Raw genomic sequence first — 10,039 nt, 5'->3', positions numbered from 1 at the left:
TGATTTTCTTTGTAGATTGAGGACAGGTTTCTATTTTTCCCGTATTTAATCAGGGTTGTGACCTTTTTTGTAATCCTATCCACAACTTAAAACAAATGTAGAGTCCAGGACTAATGTCTCATTAGATGCATGAAGGCAGGGGCTGTTACTACTTTGGAGATATGCCTCTTTCACAGTGTAGACTTAGACCTGTAAAAGCAAAAGAAGTTTGGACTGGGAGTAAAACTTGAGGCTCATGCTGGGCTGTATGTATTTGTCATACTTAAGCCTAATGGAAAGGGAGTCATACCAATTTAGGAAGCTGAAGAGCTTCCTTCCTTCCTTCCTTCCTTGCCTATCTGGCTGATAGTTTCTACCTTTCTCCTCCACACACCTCAGAGGAGGTCCTTAACTCAGCCTGTTAGTATCTCACTCTGGAGAAGTTCTTTTTTCATCTATAGCAGTGACACTTTGGCATTTCCATGATTCCTGCTGTTGTTGCCTGGGCCCTTCATTGGTGTACCAGTTCTGGTACAAGAACAAGCCAGGACTGGTGTTTATGGAAGGAATTTTAGTTTTGCTACAGATAACATTTTCGTAAAGTTAGTCCCTCTCTTATTTACAACCTAGACTAGTATTAATTGGGACTAATTATATAGTCCTTAATTCATAGCATAACTAAGAGTTGTCTTTAATTGCTTCATTTTCCAAATCTCTCTCTGTATTTACGTATATTCTTCTGATGTACAGACTCCAATACTGAGACAGTGGCACTGTGAGAGCAGCCTGACTAAGGGTGCCTCTTTTTTAAGCATCAGCAGTTCTTTTGGGAGTAATAGCAAAACATTTTACAGCAGATCAGAAAACTGGTGATGGCCAGAGGCTTTGTTTATAGGTGAAGAATGTGGTTGAGAGATCAGAGCGGAGGAGTGATGTCTGGGAGTCCTCTGAGATTTCCACCCAGTCTATTCCCGCTTCAACACATGCTGGCTATATATATTCAGGTTGGATATTAGGAAAAATTTCTTTTCAGAAAGAGTGGTGAGGCATTAGCATAGGCTGCCCAGGGAGGTGGGGGAGTCACTGTCCCTGGAGATGTTCCAGAACTGAGGAGATGTGGCGCTGAGACACATGGCTAGTGGAAATGGTGGGGATGGACTGGGGTTGAACTAGATGATCTTTGAGATCTTTTCCAATGTTCTATGATTTAGTTCCACATATCAAAGCTTACCCGCTTATAGAATGAAAGATGGATGCCTTAACAAATATCATCTCACACTGTCACTGGAACATGAAGCGAATCCTTACAAGCACCTGTTGAAGTGTGGATGTGAGGTGGAATGGAAAGGCATGACGATGGTTTCAGTGCACAGTGTTCAGTGTTGGTGAAATGTGTGCACCAAGAAACTTTTTCCTTCCTTTTCTAGTCATGGAGGACTACAACATGCAAACTAGTGGCTGGGACATGCAAAAAGATGGTGTGAGGTGGAACCGGTGTTTTCAGATGTTTGGAAAATCTGTATGTGTTCCAGATAGCAGAAGACTGAACTTAGCAGCGTGGCTCAGAGTGACTTTGAAGTTGGACAGTGCCGTGTTGCTGACTGAATGTCTCTAGATGTAGGACCAAGGCTGTAGATCCTGTAGGGAAATGGATTAGGGCTCTCACTGGGAGAAAATATATTCTGGAATATTTTTTTTAAGCAAAAAAAGTCAATTGCAGTTCATGCTAACTTAAGGCACTGTCCTGGGAAAGAGCTCTGAATAGCTGAGACTACATTGTAACATTTGAAACAGGGTTATTCCCTTTTAGTGACATTAAGAGTGCATTTTGAAGCTTCTGGGGGATGCTGAGTTGCAGATTTTATTTTTCAAACAGTAATTGCTCCCTGTTAGCATCCATTTGTAGTTCTGTGCATCCTCTCAGCAAGCCCTCAAGAACATATCGACTTGCCCTGCCACATGCTCAAGTGGATGCTATCTTTACTTCTCTTTGCACAGCTGTTTTAAAGCAATGACGGATGTACCCCTCCAAAAAGCATGGGGACTCCAACTGCTTTTATTTGGTGCAGGTAATCACAGGATTAGCTGAAAGAGAAAGAAACAGTAGGATGCATTGATGTGAGGGGGCCAACATGTGGAGCTATGTAAGGTTGATGTTATGTTACACCAGGCAACCCAAAAGCTGAAAAATCAATGCACCTATGGAACAACTTTAATCTTATTCTGTTGTTTTTTTCCTAACCCTTTGCTTTGGACCACTGATAAATGTGTTAGATACCTAGTTCTGGAGACTTCTGGGTAAGTTTAAAGATCATTAATGTTAATCTTAGATACAGTCAATGCACAGCATAGAGTGAAAACTGCAGGCCACTTGTCACAGAATAAACTGCTGGCTGGTTCCTACCTCAGATGTGGGTAGGGTATCCTGTGCCCAAGTGATGCAGGGCCATGGCTGCCTTGTGGACTGCTGGAGTCCTCCAGCAGGTGGGAGAGAATTGCTAGCATCCTGGCAAACCCACTTCTGAACAGGTTTGATGTGGCCTGGGGCTGCCCTAAGGACAGCAGAAGGCAGATGTTAGGTGTAAATGAGACTTCTGAAATTCACATTTCTGAGGGATGCAGAGCAGTCATGGGATGCAGGCTTCTCCAGGTTGGATTTCATATGCAGCATCCCTCAGGGTCAAGTATAGGTGCTGTGTTTTAAGGCATTTGAACCAGTGCCATTCTCTCCATTCCCATGTTTTGCTTGTTGCTCGCCAGTTTCCACAAATAAGTTTATTGTGTTGCTACCAAACACGCACAGAAGACTTGTACTGTTATTTCCCTTATCTTTGTTTAAAGAGCTATAAAATTAAGATGGCAACTGCCAGCTTCGTATCCAACCAGACAAGATACACAAGTGATAATGAAATGAATGTGAAGTGAGGAGAAGGACTTGCATAGTTCAGCATCATTTTATAGTCATTAAAACACAGCTGTAATACAAGCACTTTGTCTCTGTCTGGCCCATGCAGACTCATGTAAACTTGGAGTGATGTTTTGTGAAGCGGTCTGGCATTCGTTCCTTCAAGGATTAAATGAAAAATTAAAGCTCCACGCTGACAAGTCTGTTCAGCTAAGTTCTAGTCATTGAAACAAGGGTTGGACTCTTTGGTAGAGCCCCAGGACTGGTCATGTTTTTCATGAGAGCCCTCTATGTGTCTTCAGCCTCCCTGACCATAGCAGTGACCACGTAAACCACCAGATTTCCAGAAAGCACTAAAATTCCATTATCCAGGTGTTGGCCCAAAGCTGAAGGATGAGACATCTCAGAGTTTCACCTCAATCAACTAATAAGAGCCTAATAAAGTCTTTGTTCATGGGGATACAAAGAGAGTCAAAAATTAGCTATTAGAGCATCACTGACAAATCACTTTGTCAAAATGTTCTTCTGAAGTGGCCATTAAAATAGACAGAATATTTCTGAAAACACATTGTTGTCTGTTGCTCTGTGGAAAGGGTCAGAGCCATTGATGAAAGTAATGCTCCTGTCTCTTTAACCTCTCTTCTCATTGGCTTGAGACACTGCTGACCATTTCTAGGTGACCTTGATTCTGTTGGTTTGGCTTATACTGTTTGTCACATGTGAACATTTTTCTTCTCTCTATCATAAAATCATGCTGAGATAGTGAAAATTATTTCACTGTTCGCTAGTTTGATTGTTTATTTGTAATAGCAAATTATATTATGATAATTAGGCTCTGCAGGTAATGGCATGCTTCTGATGACAAATCTTCTGTTTGGGTGATATCCATTGGGCAGCATCTTTTCAGTCTGCATCCAACAGCACATACTTGGCTTGGTAAGTTGAAGTCCTCAGCATTTGTTTCCTGGAGACAAAGTAGATAAATATATACATCTTCTGAAAATTTGGCCAAAATTTAAAGCTATATAAACGTTTTGATAAAGTGATAATGATCTTAAGGCACAGCTAAAGGTAGAAATAGAGCTAAAGCAATCCTAGGTCTGGCTTTGGTCTCAGTGTTTCTCTTTTCATCACAATTTGGCCCAAAGTCTCTTCTGAGCCAAATTACAGTCAAGTGTTTAAAATGCTGCATTTTGTTGGCATTGGAATATGATTGCTATGAGAATGGATCTGATTTTCTCTCTCTGTGATGGGCTCTATAAAATCCTGAGCAGCAGAGCATGACCCTGATGTAGGCCCTGTGCTGGCAGCTCCTTTCCATCCCTACACCTTTCCACCTTTCCTGACAAAGTTGTGTCATCACCGAGGACTTCAAGGCTTCTCCACAAACGGTAGAGATGGGTCTGGAACCCCTCCCAGACCTGCTCTTCCTCACCAGTACCTACATCCAGCCACAGCCCCAGCAAAATGATTTTAAGGTCTTGAAACTGGAGGGATGGCAAAGGAGAGGTTCTCATCCAGCCTGGCAGTCTGATATTCCCAAATTGGCAGGTAGTGAAGCGTCTATAACCTCTGGCATGATTAAACTATCAATGAACAGCCACCCTGAAAATTACAAAACCTTCTTGTCAATTTCCTCCAGCTGACATTAGTTTAAGTTAAGTTATGGAAGAGGAGGAAACAACATCCAGCGTTATTGTTAGTAACCTCCTCAACACAACGCCTCTTCATGGAGACATCCCGAGTAGCACAAAATGCATTTCTCTAGAGATGGCATTCTCTTTGACAGCAGAGAGATGCAGTTGCCTCCTTAACCAGTCTAGTTTTGTTCAGCCTGATGAAACATTCTGGAGTCATTTCTGAATTCTATCTCCATTTTCATTGTAAGGATCTAATTTTAAAGTCAGATTAACTAGACCTCCCATTTCTTCTTCTTAAATCAGTAAGAGATTTAATAATCTTCAGATTCCTCACTGTGGCTTAAAGCTACATTCATTTATGATCAAGTGACATAAGTGACACCCACAAGTAATTCTTGGTGTACCTGCTGTTTGTATACAATGCCTTTTGGCAATAAGGGAGATTAATCTCTTTTTTTTTTGTAAGGTTTCTGTTAGCTATTATGCTTAATGCACATAACTCCCTCACATCTGAGCAGCAGAAACTTACATCTGCCAATAATACTGTAAGGTGTTTGTAACAATGCCATAATTGCATCTAATTAATATCCTCTCTGTCCTCACAGGGCTTTTGTGAAGCTGAGTAGCTGTGAACCACTTTGTAATCCTCATCTGAATGGGTTTCTATAGACTGAACAATATTACTACTTTACATAGCAGCACTGCTATTGAGAGTCCTCTGTTCTAGCTGTTCTTGAGAGTAACCACATGCTGCTCATCGCAGCCTCAGAATCTGAAACTGCTAAATTCACAGTTAGCTTGGGTATTCTCACTCAGTAACCACCTTGTTCCTTATGATTTATTTATCTTTTTATTCTGATGTCTATCCAGAAATGAGTTTTTGGTTCTTTTTTGCACATCAATAATTCACAATGATTCATGGAATTTGTTTATGCAAACGTCTCTCAGGCCACAGGCTCTCTGTAGTCTCTTTGCCTTTCTAATTGTTTTGTGTATTTGCTGCTCTTCATGTGCTGCCTACAGAACTCAAGAATCTCTGCAAACTCTATCAGATGGAATTGCTTTGTTCTCCGGCTGATGGGGCTCAGACCCAGAGGAGGCATTTCTGGAAGGCGCAGGAAGACTTCTGACATGAACATCTGGGTACCTTCCTATTTCCCAGGTCTCTGCAGCTCTTATTCACCTGGTTCTGAAATCACAGATTCATTATCATGTAGTGTTCAATAAATGTTTAGATGCTGTACTAAGGAACATGGTTTAGTGAGGAAATACTGGTAGAAGGTAGACAGTTGGACTGGAAGATCTTGGACGTCTTTTCCAACCTTGGTGATTCTATGACTCTATATTTGGAGAACAGGTGACATTGCTTGCTCAATTTTACTTCAGTTGCTAGCGTTGGTTATATCGCAGTGAAAGTCAGAGTTCAAATGAGATAGGAGTAAAGCAAGCACCCTCCCACAGACCTAAACCAAATTAGCTAGTTTGGAGAAAAATCAAAGGGATGGTAGCTTAAATAGCTTTCCCATCAGCACCCAGAAGGTACTGTATGGTAGGATTAGACACACAGCTTCAGCTGTGCCTGAATGCATCGGAATTGCCAGGTCATGGCCTGACCAGTGGTTAAGCACCAGGTGAGACAGCATAGATAACCCAGAGCTCAGGTGCAAAGCAATACACCTGAGTGACCAGAAGGGTGAAGCCAGGATCCTTCCCCTCCTTATCGTCCTTTAAGGGTTAGCAGCTGAGGAAGCAGTATCTCTCTGGATGGGGACTGCACTTGTCTTGAGCTGCTGCTGGTTCTTGGAAGGGTGAGCCACTTTTTCTCCTTTATTACTGCAATTGCTCTGTAATGTTTGTATCTCATTAGTGGGCACTGTCATTGCCTCCTTTTTGCCATATGCTTGGCTTAGAAAGGCCTGGAAGGATTTTTCTAGCTTAGTGTGTTGAGTACTGCCTGCTGATTCCAAAAAAGTTTTCTTTTCCTCTTCATATTTGCTTATGGTGCTTGTTGCTCTTGGTACTGTTTACTATACCACAAAAAGGCTTTCCTGCGGGAGTAGAGCTCGAGGAGTGGTCGCTCTGCTTCTCTCTAGGTGAAAAAGTCCAATCGGCCTTGTATGCTTTAAGTGGTAACCACTGAAACACAAGCAGGTCATAAAATAAATGCAGGTCATCACTGCACTGGCAATGTTTGTGTCCAGATTTGGGTGCCAACATTTAAAAATGTGAACATTTTAAAAGGATGTACGTCTGTTGCCCCATCGCTGTGTGTTACGGCAATTTTGGGGAACTGTCTTATGCTAGTTAACAACACTGTTTTGTAGCAGAGCAAAGATCTTCTTTCTAGAAGAACCATACTGGTCTGAAGCTCCTGAAACTGTGCATATATAGTAAATCTGAAGTCTGTTTTAAATGTGCTCTATTGTTTGTGGTAGTGGTGTTTTTTTGGAGCCTTTGGGGCGTGCTTACTTTGTTTCTCATATTGTATGCCCACAAAGAAGTAGAAGATAAGAGCGTGCTATGACATCACTGGATCTGAGACTTTGAAAAATAAGCACTAGAAATTTAAAATAATGCAGAAAAATTGAATTGAAAAAGCTACTACAACTTCTGTCTGGGTGGTGGTATAACAAGAGGCTTTGATGTGGATGGCCATGTGCTGCAGCCAACAACATGAAGGGCATTTCCATGGTCCCTGTTAGTGGCAGGAATAAATGCTGGTAGGATGAAGGCAAAGCAGGTGAAGTTGTTAGCCTGGGAAGCATGACTTATTAACTCAGCTGTCTGTGATGTGTACATTTGTTTTTCTACCTGTTGGCAAATTTCAACCGAAGTTGATAGAGGACAAGAGATCTTAAAGATGATGATTTTCAAGGTCTATTAGAGTGAAGTGTTTGTTCCCTATACTTAATCTTTATCTCATACAGCAATTATCTTTACAAATCAAGGTTTACTTTTTGTTTAATTGCCAGCTCAGTCAGGTCTACTTGTTACCTTATAATTAAACTGCCTTTTTTTTTTTCTACCAACTCTATAAACAGCAAAGCTGCTGGACTGAGCTAGACCACTGCTACTGCTTCTACACTGCTGTAAAGGCATGAGCTGTATCAGAGCATAGCCTATTCCTGCAGCTGCTTTGGATCTGGAGGGATGTTTGTGACAGTAAACTAATCACACATGACTTGGACGAGAGGCAGGCAGGGAGCAGATAAGGGGCTGTTTTTGCAGAGCCCGTTCTTTGTCCATGACTATGTTTTGGTGAATGAAATCATTGCAACCCAGACAGCAATGTGACTGCACAGGAAGGGAGCCTGGTTGTCCCTTAGTTACAACTCCTGCGTGGTCATATGCTGTCAGCTTTGGGCAAATCACTTAACCCTTGTGTGACTTCTCTGACCAGTAAAGTTGTATGTGAGAGCAGTGGCCTGCTGTCTGGAAATAGTGAGCTTCTAAAATTCTGTACACCCTAGACAGCCAGACAAATGGAAACATGCTTTACTTTCATCTTAAAAGAGATGAGAAAAGACCTTCACAGAGATTTCCTTACTTGTGTGATAGGGAAGGGAGAAATAGCAGTTTTTCATTGCAGTGCTAATAAATGGGATGTTTTAAGTTCAAGATTGTGGGGTTGTTTTTCATTTGTTTTTGTTGTTCTTTCCCTTTAATACCAGGAAACTGGTGGTAAGAGCTAGGTAAGGCACAATATAGTTTAATGACAAAGAACATACACCATCTCTCTATGCTAGAGGAAATGTGAATAAATCAATAGTTTTCTAGCTGAGGGTTACCTACTTTTGACACTGTGGTGAGTGAAACTGAGATGGTCAGTTTATGGGATGTGCTTATAACATACCAGCTTTGCTTTCTCCCTCCAGAACCCAGCTCTTGCTTCCTAGGTCCTTCTTCAAAATGACATAGTCCCTTCTGATTTCAAGTAAACACTGTGATCACTGGTAGTTGTCTGAAGTGTAGTATGGTTGGTAACATAAAGGGACATATCCTGAACAATGGCTTTAGGTAGACACTTAGTGTATCTTGGCCAGATGAAGGAGGAGGATTTCTTCAAGCAGAAAATCCTGCTAGTGTTATCTAGTTGGCTGTGGAATAGTTTCAAAGAAGCAGCCGAAATCCCTGTAATTATGAAGCAGAACAGAACTCAGACAAAAAGATATGGACTATTCTTGTGAAATTCAACATAGCACAAGTTTTCTACTTTTGAGAGAAAGCCCTGAAATTACAGGAGGCTAGTTAAGATTTTTTTTTCTGGTTTAAAAAAAAAAAGCCCTATGGAAAGGTTGATCCAGTCAGTTTATTAAATATAGCAGCTGGCTTCCATAATTTTCATTATTTGATGTGTCTTCCCTGCACTGCTCAAAAACATGATCTTCATCAATTAAACAATGCTGGATGTAGCTTTAAAACCTTGCTCAAGAACCACATCCAGAAATTCAAGACAGCTGTTTGGATCTGAGCCAAGTGGATTTTTGACTTGAAAACAAAGAAAACCCTCCTCTGACCTAAGAGGTCCATTGCTATCAACTTTACTTTGTTCAAAAAGAACCATTATCTGCTTCCTTAGGTTCAGAGGTAAATAGTTCATGGGCACAGAAGAAAAGTTTTAAAAAGGAATCCTCCATCCAGAGAACTGTCCATTTGGAGACAGCTTGTTGTGTTGTTGATGTTCCCATTGTCACTGGCCAGATTAACCAGGAAAATAGTTCAGAAGGGGAATCGGTGCAGAATTTTTTTGTAGGCACTGTTATCTTGCGGTAGCTGTCATCTAAGCTCATCATGTTGGAGTGGTTGGACTTAAGCATTTTGCCTTCAATTTCAGCTTGCGCAGCCTGAAGGGAGAAAGAAGAATGAAGAAAACCTGGTTCAGCAGCCGATGATGTAGTAGGCTTATATGAGAGACATAGGGGATATTGTGTAGTGCCTCACAACGTGTGAAACACGCGTGTTTCTCAGCACTATTTTTGAGTTTTCCTCTTTCTACTTCTCTCAGTTCTCCATCTCTTTTCCAGTGTTAACACATTAGACTTCTATGGACTGAGATATAGACTACTTGTACCTTTCCTTCCCATAGCCTTGCAGAAGAGTCAGTTTGCAGGCGTTGGGTCTGGCTGTTACAGCTTCTCTTACCATTGGGAAAACACGACTGCTTGATATTGAAGCCTAGCTAGACAATACTTCAATTAACCACTTTCATCCAAGAGCTGCTTCTGCTGCTACAAGCTCAGTAATCCAATCTGTGGGTGGGGCTATGTGTGGTGACACAATAACCTTCATACTACATTCTGTGGGCTATAGTTGAGCCTGTAGAATAGGTTTTTCTCTTTCTGTAGAGACTACTAATTTAGGAGGATTTTAAGTTAGTCTATGAGGACTAAGCTGGGCCATGGAAACCACCCACATAGAGCCTTTTCTATGACTTGGTTCTTCTATCTTGTGCCCACTAGAACACTAGTGTCCATCAGTACAAAAAGGAAAGTCTGAATCCTTTCACTGATAACAA

This window comes from Phasianus colchicus, chromosome 8 (genome assembly GCF_987193195.1).
Source record: "Phasianus colchicus chromosome 8, bPhaCol1.hap1.1, whole genome shotgun sequence".
Classification (NCBI taxonomy): domain Eukaryota; kingdom Metazoa; phylum Chordata; class Aves; order Galliformes; family Phasianidae; genus Phasianus; species Phasianus colchicus.
This window is presented reverse-complemented; position numbering follows the sequence as displayed.